The sequence below is a fragment of the Manis javanica genome, chromosome 14 (genome assembly GCF_040802235.1).
Source record: "Manis javanica isolate MJ-LG chromosome 14, MJ_LKY, whole genome shotgun sequence".
NCBI classification, from domain to species: domain Eukaryota; kingdom Metazoa; phylum Chordata; class Mammalia; order Pholidota; family Manidae; genus Manis; species Manis javanica.
The window spans coordinates 54,374,484-54,392,376 of NC_133169.1; the positions used below are offsets into that span (position 1 = coordinate 54,374,484).

General features: G+C 38.6%; 1 protein-coding gene across 4 annotated transcripts in view; it reads left to right on the forward strand.

Moving 5' to 3' along the window:
• Positions 1–17,893, forward strand: part of LOC118972705 (putative histone-lysine N-methyltransferase PRDM6) — a 359,903-nt gene that overhangs the window by 147,050 nt on the left and 194,960 nt on the right. The gene's annotated exons all lie outside the window — the stretch shown is intronic.

The following is a 17,893-nucleotide window of genomic DNA, read 5'->3' on the forward strand; positions in this document are numbered from 1 at the left end:
TCTTCTTAAAATCAGGGTCTCTCCTAGCCCTCTGCATTCATACCCTAGTAGTTATTCAGAGCCCTTTGCATGCTCTGGTAATAATTCATTCATCAGCACTTGTTCTTTGCTTGGCCATTTAGACTCTTGCCCTGCAGAAGTGCAGCTTTATATTCAACCAAAATATCAAGCAGATTCTCTCTGCAGATTTATGGAGATCTTACACTGCCTAATTCCCTTTTTTCAGGCAACCTGCCTCACTCATGTCAGCCATCTCATTAGCCTCAAGCCCCAAGCTCTGTCTCCTCAGTGTGGTGAGGCTGCTGTGTTCTGCTTAGGCTTTTTCTTCCTGTGCCACATCCAGAAAGGTTCCCTAGGCTGAAAGCCAGAGCAGTCATAGAGCTCAAGGGTCTCTTGAGAATCTTAGTTCTGTGCTGCCTGTAACACAGACTTTGAAGCAAGTTATCACATATTTTGCCCAGTTTTAGTTATTTATGGCAGGAGAACTTTTTCAACACCAGTTACCCAATTACGGTCATAAGTGGAAGTATGTATTATTAGTGTATTAATAAATATTTTTCTCCCATTCATTTTCCTTTGATGATATACTCCTATGTACTATTGCTCCTTAAATATAACTGATTTGGATAAAAATAATAATGTAATTTAAAAGCTTGAAAGAGGCATTCAGTTTTAGTTCTAATAACTTGTAGTTGATCTTCCTTTTGATATTACAACTGATGCCTGTGTGTGTGTGTGTTTAAGAGATGAAATGACAACATTGAGAGTTTTAAATGTATCTCGGCCTATTGGGGCATAATCTCTGTTGTGGGAGTAGAAAGCCTCACTCTCTGCTTTGAGCTCCTTACTTTCAGCTTTCTGGGTAGTCATCAGACCACTGGACCCTTTTGTATGAATAGTTAGACCAAGAGTCCAGGCAAGTAAAAAGTGTTGGAAAGTTTGTTTCCCTTGGTCATTATGATATTGTGGTTCTGAATCTTCATTATTAAGATTTTTGCCATGCTCTACTTATATAAAAAAGCAGTAAGTGCAGTATAAAAATCAAATGAGAGGATGGCGGTGTGAGTAGAGCAGCGGAAATCTCCCAAAACCACATATATCTATGAAAATATAACAAAGACAACTCTTCCTAAAATAGAGACCAGAGGACACAGGACAACATCCAGACCACATCCACACCTGCGAGAACCCAGTGCCTCAAGAAGGGGGTAAGCTAGAAGCCCCGGCACGGCGGGACTCGAGCACCCCTCCCCCCGGCTCCTGGCAGGTGGAGAGGAGTCAGTAAGGAGGGCTAGGGAGCCCAGGACTGCTGAACACCCAGCCCCAGCCATCCGGACCAGAGCACAGACACAGTGCATGCGTGGGGTCCTGGATACTAGGGAAACAGGGCGGCAGGACCGGTGAGCAGGTGCCTGAGGCTGACGCTGGAGAACAAAGAAATCGAGGCGGTTTTTTTTTTTTTTTTGGCGAGAGCTTTTTGGAAGCCTTAAAGGGACAGGGACCCCAATACTAGGGAAACACGGCAGCAAGACCGGTGAGTGGGTGCCTCAGACCGGCGCCTGAGGACAAAGAAAATCATGCGTTTTTCCCTTTTTTTTTCTCTTTTGTTGTTGCTATTGTTGTTTTGGTTTGTAGAGTGCTTTTTGGAAGTCTTAAAGGGGCAGGACAGGACACTTAGCCCAGAGGCTGGGAATCTGGGGATCTCTGGGCACTCTAACCCCCTGGGCAACAGGGAGCACAAAGGCCCCTTGGGAGATAAATAGCCTCCCGACCGCCTCTCCTCCAATGGGACTCCACCATTTTGGAGGAGCAGCCCAGCCAGGCCACACCCACAGCTAGAGCGGAGATAAACTCCAAACCAACCGGGCAGGTAGCTGAAGCCCTGTCTGCGCACAGCTGCCAAGCATAAGCCACTAGAGGTCGCTATTCTCCCAGGAGAGGAAGGCCAAAACAAACAAGAAGGAAAGCTCTCCCAGCTGTCACTCGTACCAGCTCTGCAAACTATCTCTATCACCATGAAAAGGCAAAACTACAGGCAAAGATCACAGAGACAACACCTGAGAAGGAGACAGACCTAACCAGTCTTCCTGAAAAAGAATTCAAAATAAAAATCATGAACATGCTGACAGAGATGCAGAGAAAAATGCAAGAGCAATGGGATGAGATGCAGAGAAAAATGCAAGAGCAATGGGATGAAGTCCGGAGGGAGATCACAGATGTCAGGAAGGAGATCACAGAAGTGAAACAATCCCTGGAAGGATTTATAAGCAGAATGGATAAGATGCAAGAGGCCATTGAAGGAATAGAAACCAGAGAATAGGAACATATAGAAGCTGACATAGAGAGAGGTAAAAGGATCTCCAGGAATGAAACAACACTAAGAGAACTATGTGGCCAATCCAAAAGGAATAATATTCATATTATAGGGGTACTAGAAGAAGAAGAAAGAGGAAAAGGGATAGAAAGACTCTTTGAAGAAATAATTGCTGAAAACTTCCCCAAACTAGGGGAGAAAATAATCGAGCAGACCACGGAAATACACAGAACCCCCCACAGAAAGGATCCAAGGAGAACAACACCAAGACACATAATAATTAAAATGGCAAGGATCAAAGACAAGGAAAGAGTTTTAAAGGCAGCTAGAGAGAAAAAGGTCACCTATAAAGGAAAACCCATCAGGCTAACATCAGACTTCTCGACAGAAACCCTACAGGCCAGAAGAGAATGGCATGATATATTTAATGCAATGAAACAGAAGGGCCTTGAACCAAGGATACTGTATCCAGCACGACTATCATTTAAATATGATGGCGGGATTAAACAATTCCCAGACAAGCAAAAGCTGAGGGAATTTGCTTCCCACAGACCACCTCTACAGGGCATCTTACAGGGACTGCTCAAGATGGGAGCACTCCTAAAAAGAGCACAGAACAAAACACAGCATATGAAGAATGGAGGAGGAGGAATAAGAAGGGAGAGAAGAAAAGAATCTCCAGACAGTGTATATAACAGCTCAATAAGCGAGTTAAGTTAGGCAGTAAAATAATAAAGAAACTAACCTTGAACCTTTGGTAACCATGAATCAAAAGCCTGCAATGGCAATAAGTACATATCTCTCAATAGTCACACTAAATTTAAATGGACTTAATGCACCAATCAAAAGACACAGAGTAATAGAATGGATAAAAAAGCAAGACCCATCTATATGCTGCTTACAAGAAACTCACCTCAAGCCCAAAGACAGGCACAGACTAAAAGTCAAGGGATGGAAAAACATATTTCAGGCAAACAACAGTGAAAAGGAAGCAGAGGTTGCAGTACTAATATCAGAGAAAATAGACTTCAAAACAAAGAAAGTAACAAGAGATAAAGAAGGACACTACATAATGACAAAGGGCTCAGTCCAACAAGAGGATATAACCATTCTAAATATATATGCACCCAACACAGGAGCACCAGCATATGTGAAACAAATACTAACAGAACTACAGAGGGAAATAGACTGCAATGCATTCATTTTAGGAGACTTCAACACAGCACTCTCCCCAAAGAATAGATCCACCGGGCAGAAAATAAGTAAGGACACAAAGGCACTGAACAACACAGTAGAGTAGATGGACCTAATAGACACCTATAGAGCTCTACATCCAAAAGCAACAGGATATACATTCTTCTCAAGTGCACATGGAACATTCTCCAGAATAGACCACATACTAGCTCACAAAAAGAGCCTCAGTAAACTCCAAAATATTGAAATTCTACCAACCAATTTTTCAGACCACAAAGGTATAAAACTAGAAATAAATTCTACAAAGAAAACAAAAAGGCTCACAAACACATGGAGGCTTAACAACATGCTTCTAAATAATCAATGGATCAATGAACAAATCAAAATAGAGATCAAGGAATATATAGAAACAAATGACAACAACAACACAAAGCCCCAACTTCTGTGGGATGCAGCGAAAGCAGTCTTAAGAGGAAAGTATATAGTGATCCAGGCACACCTGAAGAAGGAAGAACAATCACAACTGAATAGTCTAACATCACAATTATCGAAACTGGAAAAAGAAGAACAAATGAAGCCTAAAGTCAGCAGAAGGAGGGACATAATAAAGATCAGAGAAGAAATAAACAAAATTGAGAAGAATAAAACAATAGCAAAAATCAACAAAACCAAGAGCTGGTTCTTTGAGAAAATAAACAAAATAGATAAGCCTCTAGCCAAAATAATTAAGAGAAAAAGAGAACGAACACAAACGAACATAATCAGAAATGAGAATGGAAAAATCACGACAGACTCCACAGAAATACAAAGAATTATTAAAGTCTACTATGAAAACCTATATGCCAACAAGCTGGAAAACCTAGAAGAAATGGACAACCTCCTAGAAAACTACAACCTCCCAAGACTGACCAAGGAAGAAACACAAAAGTTAAACAAACCAATTACGAGCAAAGAAATTGAAATGGTAATCAAAAAACTACCAAAGAACAAAACCCCGGGGCCAGACGGATTTACCTTGGAATTTTATCAGACACACAGAGAAGACATAATACCCATTCTCCTTAAAGTGTTCCAAAAAATAGAAGAAGACGGAATACTCCCAAAATCATTCTATGAAGCCAACATCACCCTAATACCAAAACCAGGCAAAGACCCCACCATAAAAGAAAATTACAGACCAATATCCCTGATGAATGTAGGTGCAAAAATACTCAATAAAATATTAGCAAACAGAATTCAACAGTATATCAAAAGGATCATACACCATGAGCAAGTGCGATTTATCCCAGGGATGCAAGGATGGTACAACATTCAAAAATCCATCAACATCACCCACCACATCAACAAAAAGAAAGACAAAAACCACATGATCATCTCCATAGATGCCGAAAAAGCACTTGACAAAGTTCCACATCCATTCGTGATAGAAACTCTCAGCAAAATGGGAATAGAGAGCAACTACCTCAACATAATAAAGGCCATATATGATAAACCACAGCCAACATTATACTGAACAGCAAGAAGCTGAAAGCACTTCCTCTGAGATTGGGAACCAGACAGGGATGCCCACTCTCCCCACTGTTATTTAACAGAGTACTGGAGGTCCTAGCCACGGCAATCAGACAAAACAAAGAAATACAAGGAATCCAGATTGGTAAAGAAGAAGTTAGACTGTCACTATTTGCAGATGATATGATACTATACATAAAAAACCCTAAAGACTCCACTCCAAAACTACTAAAACTGATATCGGAATACAGCAAAGTTGCAGGATACAAAATTAACACACAGAAATCTGTAGCTTTCCTATACACTAACAATGAACCAATAGAAAGAGAAATCATGAAAACAATTCCATTCACAATTGCATCAAAAAGAGTAAAATACCTAGGAATAAACCTAACCAATGAAGTGAAAGACTTATACCCTGAAAACTACATGTCACTCTTAAGAGAAATTAAAGGGGCACTAACAAATGGAAACTCATCCCATGCTCGTGGCTAGGAAGAATCAATATCGTCAAAATGGCGATCCTGCCCAAAGCAATATACAGATTTGATGCAATCCCTCTCAAATTACCAGCAACATTCTTCAATGAATTGGAACAAATAATTCAAAAATTCATATGTAAACACCAGAGACCCCGAATAGCCAAAGCAATCCTAAAAAAGAAGAATAAAGTAGGGGGGATCTCAGTCCCCAACTTCAAGCTCTACTACAAAGCCTTAGTAATCAAGACAATTTGGTACTGGCACAAGAACAGAGCCACAGACCAGTGGAACAGATTAGAGACTCCAGAAATTAACCGAAACATATATGGTCAATTAATATTTGATAAAGGAGCCATGGACATACAATGGCAAAATGACAGTCTCTTCAACAGATGGTGCTGGCAAAACTGGACAGCTACATGTAGGAGAATGAAACTGGACCATTGTCTAACCCCATATACAAAGGTAATCTCAAAGTGGACCAAAGACCTGAATGTAAGTCATGAAACCATTAGTCTTGGAAAAAAACATAGGCAAAAACCTCTTAGACATAAACATGAGTGACCTCTTCTTGAACATATCTTCCCGGGCAATTAAAACAACACCAAAAATGAGCAAGTGGAACTACATTAAGCTGAAAAGCTTCTGTACAGCAAAAGACACCATCAATAGAACAAAAAGGAACCCTACAGTATGGGAGAATATATTTGAAAATGGCAGATCTGATAAAGGCTTGATGTCCATAATATATAAAGAGCTTACATGCCTCAACAAACAAAAAATGAATAACCCAATTAAAAAATGGGCAGAGGAACTGAACAGAAAGTTCTCCAAAAAATAAATACAGATGGCCAAGAAACACATGAAAAGATGCTCCACATCGCTAATTATCAGAGAAATGGAAATTAAAACTACAATGAGGTATCACCTCACACCGGTAAGGATGGCTGCCATCCAAAGGACAAACAACAAATGCTGGCGAGGCTGTGGAGAAAGGGGAACCCTCCTACACTGCTGGTGGGAATGTAAATTAGTTCAACCATTGTGGAAAGCAGTATGGACGTTCATCAAAATGCTCAAAACAGACCTACCATTTGACCCAGTAATTCCACTCCTAGGAATTTACCCTAAGAACGCAGCAATCAAGTTTGAGAAAGACAGATGCACCCCTATGTTTATCGCAGCACTATTTACAATAGCCAAAAATTGGAAGCAACCTAAATGTCCATCGGTAGACGAATGGATAAAGAAGAGGTGGTACATCTACACAATGGAATTCTACTCAGTCATAAGAAGAGGGAAAATCCCACCATTTGCAGCAACATGGATGGAGCTGGAGAGTATTATGCTCAGTGAAATAAGCCAAATGGAGAAAGAGAAATACCAAATGATTTCACTCATCTGGGAAGTATAAGAACAAAGGAAAAACTGAAGAAACAAAACAGCAGCGGAATTACAGAATCCAAAAATGGACTAACAGGTACCAAAGGGAAAGGAACTGGGGAGGATGGGTGGGCAGGGAGGGCTAAGGGGGGGGAAGAAGAAACGGGTATTAAGATTAGCATGCATAGGGGGGGAGAGAGAAAGGGGAGGGAGGGCTGTTCAACACAGAGGACAAGTAGTGATTCTACAACATTTTGCTATGCTGATGGACCGTAATGTGGTTTTTAGGGGGGACTTGGTATAGGGGAGAGCATAGTAAACATAGTATTTTTCATGTCAGTGTAGATTAAAGATTTTTAAAAAAAGTAAAAAAAAAAGAAAGAAAGAAAGAAAAGGGGTTACTCCTTGATAGGATAAAACTATTGGTAAATCAAAGATTAACGCATGCTTTAAATATCCTTAATTTTGATAACTTAAAGGGTGTCAGATGATCGGCTATGGAGGTACTGTTTTCTGATAATATTCTTTTCTCTTAATAATAAAAAAAAAAAGCAGTTCCTGTGTGCTGACCTCCAATGAGTTCTACACAGTGGTATAGAGGGCATGTCAAAGTGTGGGCAAAGGGTCTGTTTGTTTCTATGCAGAAGATCAAGGCCTAGCTTGGCTACCCAGAAAATGAACTAAGATACGATATGAGGAGGAGCTTCCAGCATCAGCACTCTCTGGAGGACTTGTGCCGGGGGATGATCATCAAAAAGCCTCCACAGGGATCCGGACGATGCTGCGGTTGTGGCTGCGTCCACCCCACCGTTTCCTGGACTTGCCATTGGAATGAGGAGGGAGATGTGTAGGCTGGCATGTGCATACAGTGAGACAACGAATTTGACTGGATCTGTACTGTTGGAACTCAACCAGGAGTTGGGAGGGGTGCAAGTTGTAGCGCTCCAAAATCTTACGACTATAGACTATCTATGGTTAAAAGAACATATGGGATGTGAACAGATCCCAGAAATGGGTTGCTTTAATTTGTCTGATTTCTCTCAGACTGTTCAAGTACAGTTGGATAATATCCATCATATCATAGATAAATTTACACAAATGCCTAGGGTGCCTAACTGGTTTTCTTGGCTTCACTGGAGATGGCTGGTAATTATAGATTTGCTTAGTGTATGTCACCGTATTCCTATTATGTTAATATGTGTGTGCAAGTTATTAGTAGATTAAAACCTATACGTGCTTAAGGTACTCTACAAGAAGATATGTCAAAGAAATAATCAATCCTCCCATGTTTTCTTCCATATCCTACCTCTATAGCTTTTCTTCTTCCTTCCTAATTACAACCCTTAAATAGAATTCATGCCTCATATCGAATTTACTGAGCATCATAATTCCTCCAGGTGTAAAGATACCTCGAGACAAGTGCTGGGCATAGAAGCCACAGGGCATCAATCTGCAAAGAAGTAAAAAGCTAACCTTTTCAAACAATATGGCTTCTCTCTCACTTACCAACTTTACATTTCCCTGTATGGCCCCGGAAGATGACTGGTTAGCCAGAGATGGGTAAGATACCTCAAGGGAGGAACAACCCAAGACAGGCACAGTCACAGGGGGGCCATCAGGTGAGAAATCAGGGAACAACAGTGGTGAAGCTTAGAACCTCACCCCCCCCCCCTGTTTTGAGAGAAAGCTTCTGCATCCGTGGATGTTTTATTGCCCTTGTCTAGCTCGGATTAGCACATAGTCTACAGGCACACACCTGATCATCTACAGTTGCTCTCATACAACACTAAACTATGTTTTCTACCTTTATCTTGCATCCACCTACCACTTCAGCATTTTATTAAAAATAAAAATAATAATAATAATAAAGGGAGAAATGTGGGATCCACATATAAATCAAGTATAAAAATCAAAGAAATTTTCATATTTGACCTGATTGTTTATAGTTCATAATGCATGATCAAAACCAAATGTTTCTGGGATGAATGCCCCTGTACTGTTCACCATGTAAGAACTTATTCACTATGTAAGAATTCATTCACTATGTAAGAACTTGTTCGTTATGCTTCAGAAGATTGGAGACTTCTGAGAGTTAGGCTTGAGATGGATTAATGATTGTGCATTGAGCATTGACCCCCCTATACAGAATTTTATTGTTAACAACCATTTGACCAATAAATATGAGGGATGCCCTCAAAAAAAAAATCAAATGAATAATCATATCTGATTTGATTGTTTAGAGTTCATGATGCATGATCAAAACTGAAAGTTTCTGTGATATGACTGCCCTTACACTGTTCACCATGTAAGAACTTATTCACTACGTAAGAACTTGTTCACCATGTCAGAACTTGTTCGTTATGCTTCAGAAGATTGGAGACTGTTGAGAGTTATGCTTGGGGTTGATTAATGATTGTGCATTGAGTCCCCTGTACAGAATTTTATTGTTGTTAACAACCATTTGATCAACAAATATGAGAGATGCCCTCTCAAAAAAAAAAAGAGAGGTTCCCTACTCTGAGCAACCCGCTCTGGGTCTGCCCGTGACCCCAACATCCCAACATCCCAGACACATACTCTCTGTTTTCTCTTTGACTCTAAATGTCCAAATAAATGCTTCATGCTCAACTACTAAAAAAAAAAAAAAAAAAGCAGTAAGTGCAACATAAGCTTTGAACTAAGTTCTGTTTTCCTTGGTTTCCATTATCAAAGGAATTTTTTGCTGTCATACAATAAAATGATTTATGCCTGAAATAATTTTTTTGATCCCCTTCATCTCTTTCTTTAGTTTGTAAACCAGAATTGGAACTTTCTGAAAGAATATAAATGAATATTAAAATTAAATATATTTAATTTAAAACATTAAAAAATTATAGTAAATGGTGAGCAACTTGAAGCTTTTCCACTAAGATAGGTACAAGGCAAGGATGTCCCCTCTTACCTCTGCTTTCTGCTTTTCAATATCATAATGGAAGTTCTAATGCAGTAAGACATGAAAAGGAAATAAAAGGTATACATATTGGCAAGAGAGAATAAATTATGTTTGTTCACAGATGACATGATCATCTATATAGAAGATCCAAAAGAATCAACAAAAAAAACTCCAGGAACTAATAAGTGATGATAGCTAAGTTGCAGGATACAAAGTTAATATACAAAAGTCAATTGCTTTCCTGTATACCAGGAATGAACAAGTGAAATTTGAAATTAAAAATTAAATGTCATTTACACTAGCATCCTCCAAAATGAAATATCTATAAATCTAACAAAATTAGTATAAGATCCATATGTGGGAAAACTACAAAACCCTGATGAGTGAAATTTAGAATGAAGGAAGAACTAAATTAATGGATCAATATTCCATGCTTTTGTCAATATTGTCAAGATGTCATTTCTTTCCATCTTGATCTAGAGATTTAATGCAATCCCAGTTGATATCCCTGCAAGTTGTTTATGGATATCAACAAACTGGTTATAAAGTTTATATGGAGAAACAAAAGACCTAGAATTGTCAACACAATATTAAAGAAAAAAAATTGGAAGACACACTACCTTACTTAAAGACTTATTGCAATGCTACAGTAATAAAAACAGTGTGGTATTAGTAAAAGAACAGACAAATAGATCAATAGAGCAAAACAGAGAGCCCAGAAATAGACCCACATAATATATGGTCAATTGATCTTTGACAAAGAAAAGGCAATACAGTGGAGCAAAGATGGTCTTTTCAACAGATGTTAATGGAACAACTAGAAATCTATAATGTAAAGAAATGAATCTGGACACAGACCTTACATCCTTTGCAAAAATGAAACATATCACAAACTTATGCAAAACTATTAACTCCTAGAAGATAATATGGGAGAAATCCTAGCTGACGACAGTTGTAGTGATGCCTTTTTAGATTTATCACGAAAGACATGATCCATGAAATAATTTATAAGCTGAACTTAATTAAAACAAAAAACTTATGCTCTGTAAAGAAATCTTAAGAGAACAAGAAGACAAGATACAGACTTAGAAATGGTTTGCAAAAGACACATGAAGGACTGTTAATCAAAATATACAAAGAATTCTTAAAATTCAACAAGAAGAAAACCAACAATCCAATTAAAAAATAAGCCAAATACTTTACCAGACATCTCACCAAAGAAGATATACAGATGACAAATAAGTGAAAGATGTTCCACATCCTATAGCACCAGAGAAATGCAAATTAAATGATAATGAGATACCATTATGTATCTTTCAGATTGGCTAAAATCTGGAACAGAGACACCACCAAATGCTGACGAGGGCATGGAGAAACAGGAACTCTCATACATTGCTGGGAGGAATGCATAATGGCCTAGCCACTTCAGAAGGCAGTTGGCAGGTTCTTATAAAACCAAATATACTACTCATCATGGGATCCAGCAATCTTGTTCCTTGGTATTTACTGAAAGGAGTTGAAACTCGCATGCACCCAAAAACTTGCACACAGATGTTAATAGCACTTTTATTCATAATTGCCAAAACTTGGTAAGATGTATTTCAGGAGTAGCAAATGGATAAATAAAACCTGATACATCCTGACAATGGAATAGGATTGATCACTTAAAGGAAATAAGCTATGTTTGGGGAAAAGACATGGAGAAACCGTAATGCATATTACCAAGTGAAAGAAGCCAATCTGCAAAGGCTAGATACTGTATGATTCCAACTATATGACATTCTGGGAAAGGAAAACTGTTGTGTGTTGAGACAGTAAAAAGATCAGTTGTTGCCATAGTTTGGTGGGTGGTCGTGGGTATGAGATGACTAGCTAAAGCCCAGAAGATTTTTAGGGCAGAGAAAAAAAACTGTGTGATATGATAATAATGGATATAAATCATTATGCATTTGTCCCAAACTCATAGAATGTGCACCACCAAGTGTGAATTGTAATATAAACTATGGGTTTTGGGTGATTTTGATGTGTCACTGTAGGTTCATCATTGCAACAAATGTTGGGGATGTTGATAATGGGGAGGCTATACACATGTGAAGGCAGGGGGAGATATGGGAAATCTATGTACCTCCCCCTCAATTTTGCTGTGAGCCTTAAACTGTTCAAAAAAATAAACTCTTAATAATAAAAAAAAGAAAAACTCAAAGGAAAAAAACCCTTAATAAAGACTGTAAAAAGAGAAAATGAGTGAAATATACTAATGTTCCAATATGAAAGTAATATAATAGCATCACCAGAATTAATCTGATCTCCCAAACCTAATATTTCTTCTGGATGATATTTTTACCTTTACAAAAATTGAATGCTATTTACTTAAAAGAAATGCTAGGTTGGAGAATGTGGGTTCATTCTTTGACCTGCTAGATGGTAAGAAATCTGTCTCATCTTTATACAGTCAACTAATGTCTTAGAGTCTGATCCTCATAACACCCAAGAGACCTGAGGAAAATTGCCTAATCCCTCCAGATTTCCATTTCCTTATCTGTACAATGAGGGATAATAGCATAGGGTATTATAGTATAAGGTGATTGGAAGATTTTGTGATATTTAATCTTTATTGAATGTGAAAAATCATTTAACCTCATGTGATTTTAAGGTTATTACAATTCCTGTTCTTCCCTATTCTGTCTGATAATCTTATGCCCCTTGTGTTATATTCCTGATATCTGAGTGATGCAGGTTCTTTTAAAGATGTTGATATATGTCTACCCGTAGTCTTTTGGCACATATTTACATTGTCCTTTTACCCACCCCACCCTTCATTCCTTAGATCTCTTATCTAATAACTTCCACACTGTTTTTGGTAAAGTATGCATTTATCAAATCACTTCAGAATTTAGTGGCTTAAATTGGAACAATATTGTACATCCAGTATTCAAATTGGGCTCAGCTGGGGAATTGGAGAGCTGGGATAATTTACCTGTCTTATGTCTCAGTTCTCAGCCATATGGCCACTCTCTCTTCTACTGTGGTCTAGCCTTGAGTTCCTATGAGCATGGCTGGGCTCTGAAAGTTCCTAGAGAATCTGTCCCAGTGAGAAAGTGATTATTAGTCCTGTGTATCAGGCTGGCTGCTCTACCACTAGCCAACACAAGTCCTGTGGTAAGGCTCAGAGTCAATGTCTGGAGTGGCTTACTGAGGGCATGAATAGCAGGAGAGATGGTTCATTGGGGCCCACTAATGAAATAGTTTGCAGAGTGACTGTCCTTGGAATTAAACAGAGTGAAAATTGATAGTTTTCATATTTGCATCTTGTGATGTAATTCAGTAACTCTCAAATTACTGAGATTAATGTCAAAGACATCTGAAGGTCCAATGGCAGCAATTTATGAAACATTGATATAATTCATTGCACTAATTAGAACATGATAGATCGTTGCAACATTGGGGAAATACATTTCTCATAGGAAACAATGAATCACAATTAATAGAAATCTATTTTTCTCCCTCCTTAAAGAGTGAGATGCTCTATAAGGAATCTTAGAGAATTTTAGTATTGGTCCTATTAAGTTTATATGGTTTATGGAAAAATATTAATTTTCTGGGCCTCAGTTTTCTTTTTTAACAAAATTAGACATTTGCACTTTTGATCACAGTGAATCCTTCTGTCTCCATATTTTCATGCATTCCTTACCTTAGTGGAAATTCCTTAGGTGTTTTGAAAAGTTTTACAGTCTTCCTCAGGCAGTGGTTTTGGAGAAGAGTACTTTCTGATTTCCTTCTGCTTTTCTGTGAAATGCTTATTTTGCTGTCAACAACCTTCACACGAAATAAGCATCTAACAAGAGTTGGTCTCACTCAAAGACAAAACAAATGTTGTTTACATATCTAATTTTAAGAAAAACAACTATTCTAATGAAAAGGCATTTACCTAATCACTCCGCCATCCCTCTAGAGGCCCATCAATCTTTCTACCCGTATACTTACTGAATAATTACTAAACATAAGAAGATTCCATAGTGAATGTCTATTAAGGGTTACTGCAGGCTCTGAAGATTGGTGACTGAAGCACTTTTGTATGTCTATAAAAATGTTTTTGAAGACATAGGATTAAAGATGGCAGTGTGAGGAGACAGAACCTTCTCCTAAAACTGCATATAATATGAAAATATAATTAATACAACTATTATTTATAATTATATATAACTTCACAAGACTGCATACACCTTGGAGAAAAGAACAGACCTCACAGAACAGGGTAACAACCAAAGTTGTTTCCTGGTAGGACACAAGCCTTACTCCACCCCAGCTCACTGGTGGAAGGAAGAGAAACAGAGTGGGGAGAGAATGGAGGCTTGGGACTGCTGAACACCTAGCTCTGGAGATCTGCTCTGGGCACACAGACCTACATTACATGGTGCTCTGGTGATTAGGGTGGTTGGAAAGCTAAGACAGGAAGAATACCTGGAGAGACTGAGATTCCAGCTGCTTGCGGAAAACAGGGATCCAAAGCCAACTGCTGTGGAACAAAAGAAAGGAGGGCAGTCTGAGAGACTTCAAACAGTGAGAGGGCTGCTAGAGGGGCAAGGATTGCACAGAGCTTACTGCTCAGGAGAAAGGACAGTTACGCAGAATTATCTGGATGCACTCTGTCCAGCAGGCTGGGAACTTTCACGACCTTCAGGTGCCCAGTACCCTGGTGTGTTACGCAGTTCCAAGGCCCCCCACTGTGATATGCAGCCTGCAGTGCCTTCCTTCTGGTGAGCTGGCACCTGGCTCAAAAACCAACAAATCCTGCCCTAGCATCAGGTCAGCCACAGGGAAACCCTGCCTATAGCAGCTACAAACGCAAAGCATAGAGGCTTATACCTGTGTGCTTGGCCCACTGGTTCTGGCAGTGGAGACAGCCATAGCAATCAGGAAGCAGGAAACAGCTCTTTCCTCCCCCCAGGCAGAAGTGCTGTTCCCCTCTGACTACCGACATTGCTCCATGGGCTGAGTATCTCCAGAGAGTAGAGCTTCTGGGCACCAGAGGATGCCACATACAAATATGAAACATCAAAGGAACCAGTTTAAAAGAAAAATCATAAATACACCAAAAAGTCAAATTAAATCAAAGTCATGAATCCTCCTGAAAGAGAAGTTTAAAATAAAAATCATAAACATGCTCATGGAGGTACAGAAAAATATTCAAGAACACAGGAATGAATTCAGGTCAGAGATCCAATCATTACAGAACACAGTATCAGATATGAACCATACAGTGGAAGGTTTTAAAAGCAGATTAGATATGGTGGAGGAGATGATAAATAAAATAGAAATTAGAAAAGAGGAATACAAAGAAGCGGAGTCTAAGAGAATAAAAAGGATTTCTAAGAATGAAAGAATATTGAGAGAAATGTGTGACCAATCCAAATGAAACAATATTCGTATTATAGGGGTACCAGAAGAATAGAGAGAAAAAGGGATAGAAAGTGTCTTTGAGGAGGTAATTGCTAAAAACTTCCCTAATCTGGGGAAGGAAATAGTCTCTCAGGCCATGGAAGTCCATAGATCTCCCAACACAAGGGACCCATGGAAGACAACAACAAGACATATAATAATTAAAATGGCAGAGATCAAGCATAAAGACAGACTAGTGAAAGCAGCCAGAGAGAGAAATAAGGTAACATACAAAGGAAAGCCCATCAGGCTATCATCAGAATTCTCAGCAGAAACCTTACAGGTCAGTAGGGAGTGGCATGATATATTTAGGGTAATGAAGCAGAAGGGCCTCAAACCAAGAATACTTTATCCAGCAAGATTATCTTTTAAATTTGAAGAAGGGATTAAACAATTTCCAGATAAGCAAAAGCTGAGAGAATTTACCTCCCACAAACCATCTCTACAGTGTATTTTGGAGGGACTTCTGTAGATGGAAGTGTTCCTAAGGTTTAATAGTAGTCACCAGAGGTAATAAAACCACAGAAAAGAAAGTAGAAGAGTTCATTAATAAGAAAATGCAAAACTAAATCAACTACCCCCAAAGCCAGTCAAGGGATAGACAAAGAGTACAGAACACACATATATATATATATGTGTTCTAATATATAAAGAATGGAGGAGGAAGAAAACAGAGGAGATAAAAAGATGCTTTAGATTGTGTTTGTAATAGCATACTAAGTGAGTTAAGTTAAACCTCTTAGATAGTAAGGAAGTTAACCTTGAACCTTTGGTAAGCATGAATCTAAAGCCTGTAATGGCAATAAGTACATAACTTATTGACAATCATCCTAAATGTAAATGATCTGAATACACCAATCAAAAGACATAGAGTCACTGAATGGATAAAAAAACAGGACCCATCTATATGCTACCTACAAGAGAGTCACTTTAACTCCAAAGCATACAGAGACTAAAACTGAAGGGATGGTGAAAGGAAAGGAGCGACACACAGCAGCAATTTACCGGAGAATTCCGCTTTATTAGGGAAAGGTGCTGGGTTATATAGGAAGGGGTATGGGGTGATTGTGGTGTTACTTCTATGAGACTGGTGGCTATTGGCTAGGTGCTGGGATTGGGAGGGGGGCGAGAGGTGATTGGGCTTCAGGTGGCACCGGCGGGAACCGAGGACCCCGAAGAGAAGCCAGAAGTTTGCCATCTGACTGGTGGGGGCCTTTCAGATGGAAAAAGATATACATGCAACTAATAGGTTGAAAAAAGCAGGAGTTGCAGTAGTTGTATCAGACAAAATAGACTTCAAAACAAGGAAAGTCGCAAGAGACAAAGAAAGACATTACATAATGATAAAAGGGTCAGTCCAACAAGGAGATATAACCATTATAAATATCTATGCACCCAACACAAAAGTACCTACATATGTGAGACAAATACTAACAGAAGTAAAAGGGGAAATAGAATGCAATGCATTCATTCTAAGAGAATTCAACACTCCACTCACTCCAAACACAGATCAACCAGACAGAAAATATGTAAGGGCATAGAGACAGAACAACACTCTAGAACAGATGGACCTAACACACATCTATAGAGCTCTACACCCAAAAGCAGGAGAATACACATTCTTCTCAAGTGTACATGGAATATTTTCAAGAATAGATCATATGCTAGGCCACAAAGAGAGCCTTGGTAAATTAAAAAAGATTGAAATTGTACCAACCAACATCTCAGACTACAAAGGTATGAAACTAGATATAAATTACACAAAGAAAATGAAAACTCCCACAAACATATGGACACTTCCCAACATGTTCCTAAATAACAAATGGATCAATCACCAAATAAACACAGAGATCAAATAATATATGGAGACAAATGACAACAATAATAATTCAACACTGAAAAAAATCTGTGGGATGCAGTGAAGGCCGTGCTAAGAGGGAAGTATATTGCAATACAGACCTACCTCAGGAAAGAAGAATAAACCCATATGAACAGTCTAAATTCACAACTAATGAGACTAGAAAAAGAAAAACAAATGAGGCCCAAAGTTAGTAGCAGGAGGGACATAATAAAGATTAGAGCAGGAATAAATAAAATCAAGAAGAACAAAATAGAATCAATGAAAGCAAGATCTGGTTCTTCAAGAAAATAAACAAAACAGATAAACCCCTACCCAGACTTATCAAGAAAAATATATTCTAAACACATAAACAGAATCAGAAATAAGAAAGGAAAAATAACTATGGGCATCACTAAAATACCAAGATTTTGTTGAGAATACTGTGAAGAATTATATGCCAACCAACTGGATAACCTTGAAGAAATGGAAAACTTTCTAGAAAAAGGCTGACCCAGAAAGAAACAGAAAATCTGGGCAGACTATCAGCAACGAAATTCAATTAGTAATCAAAAAAGGACCCAAGAACAAAACCCCTGCACCAGATGGTTTCACCACTGAATTTTATCAAGCATTTAGTGAAGACCTAATACCCATCCTCCTTAAAGTTTTCCAAAAAGTAGAAGAGGGAATACTCCAAAAACTCATTCTATGAGGCCATCATCAGTCTAATACCAAAACCAGACAAAGACAACACACACAAAAAAATTACAGACCAACATCCCTGATGAACAAAGGTAAAA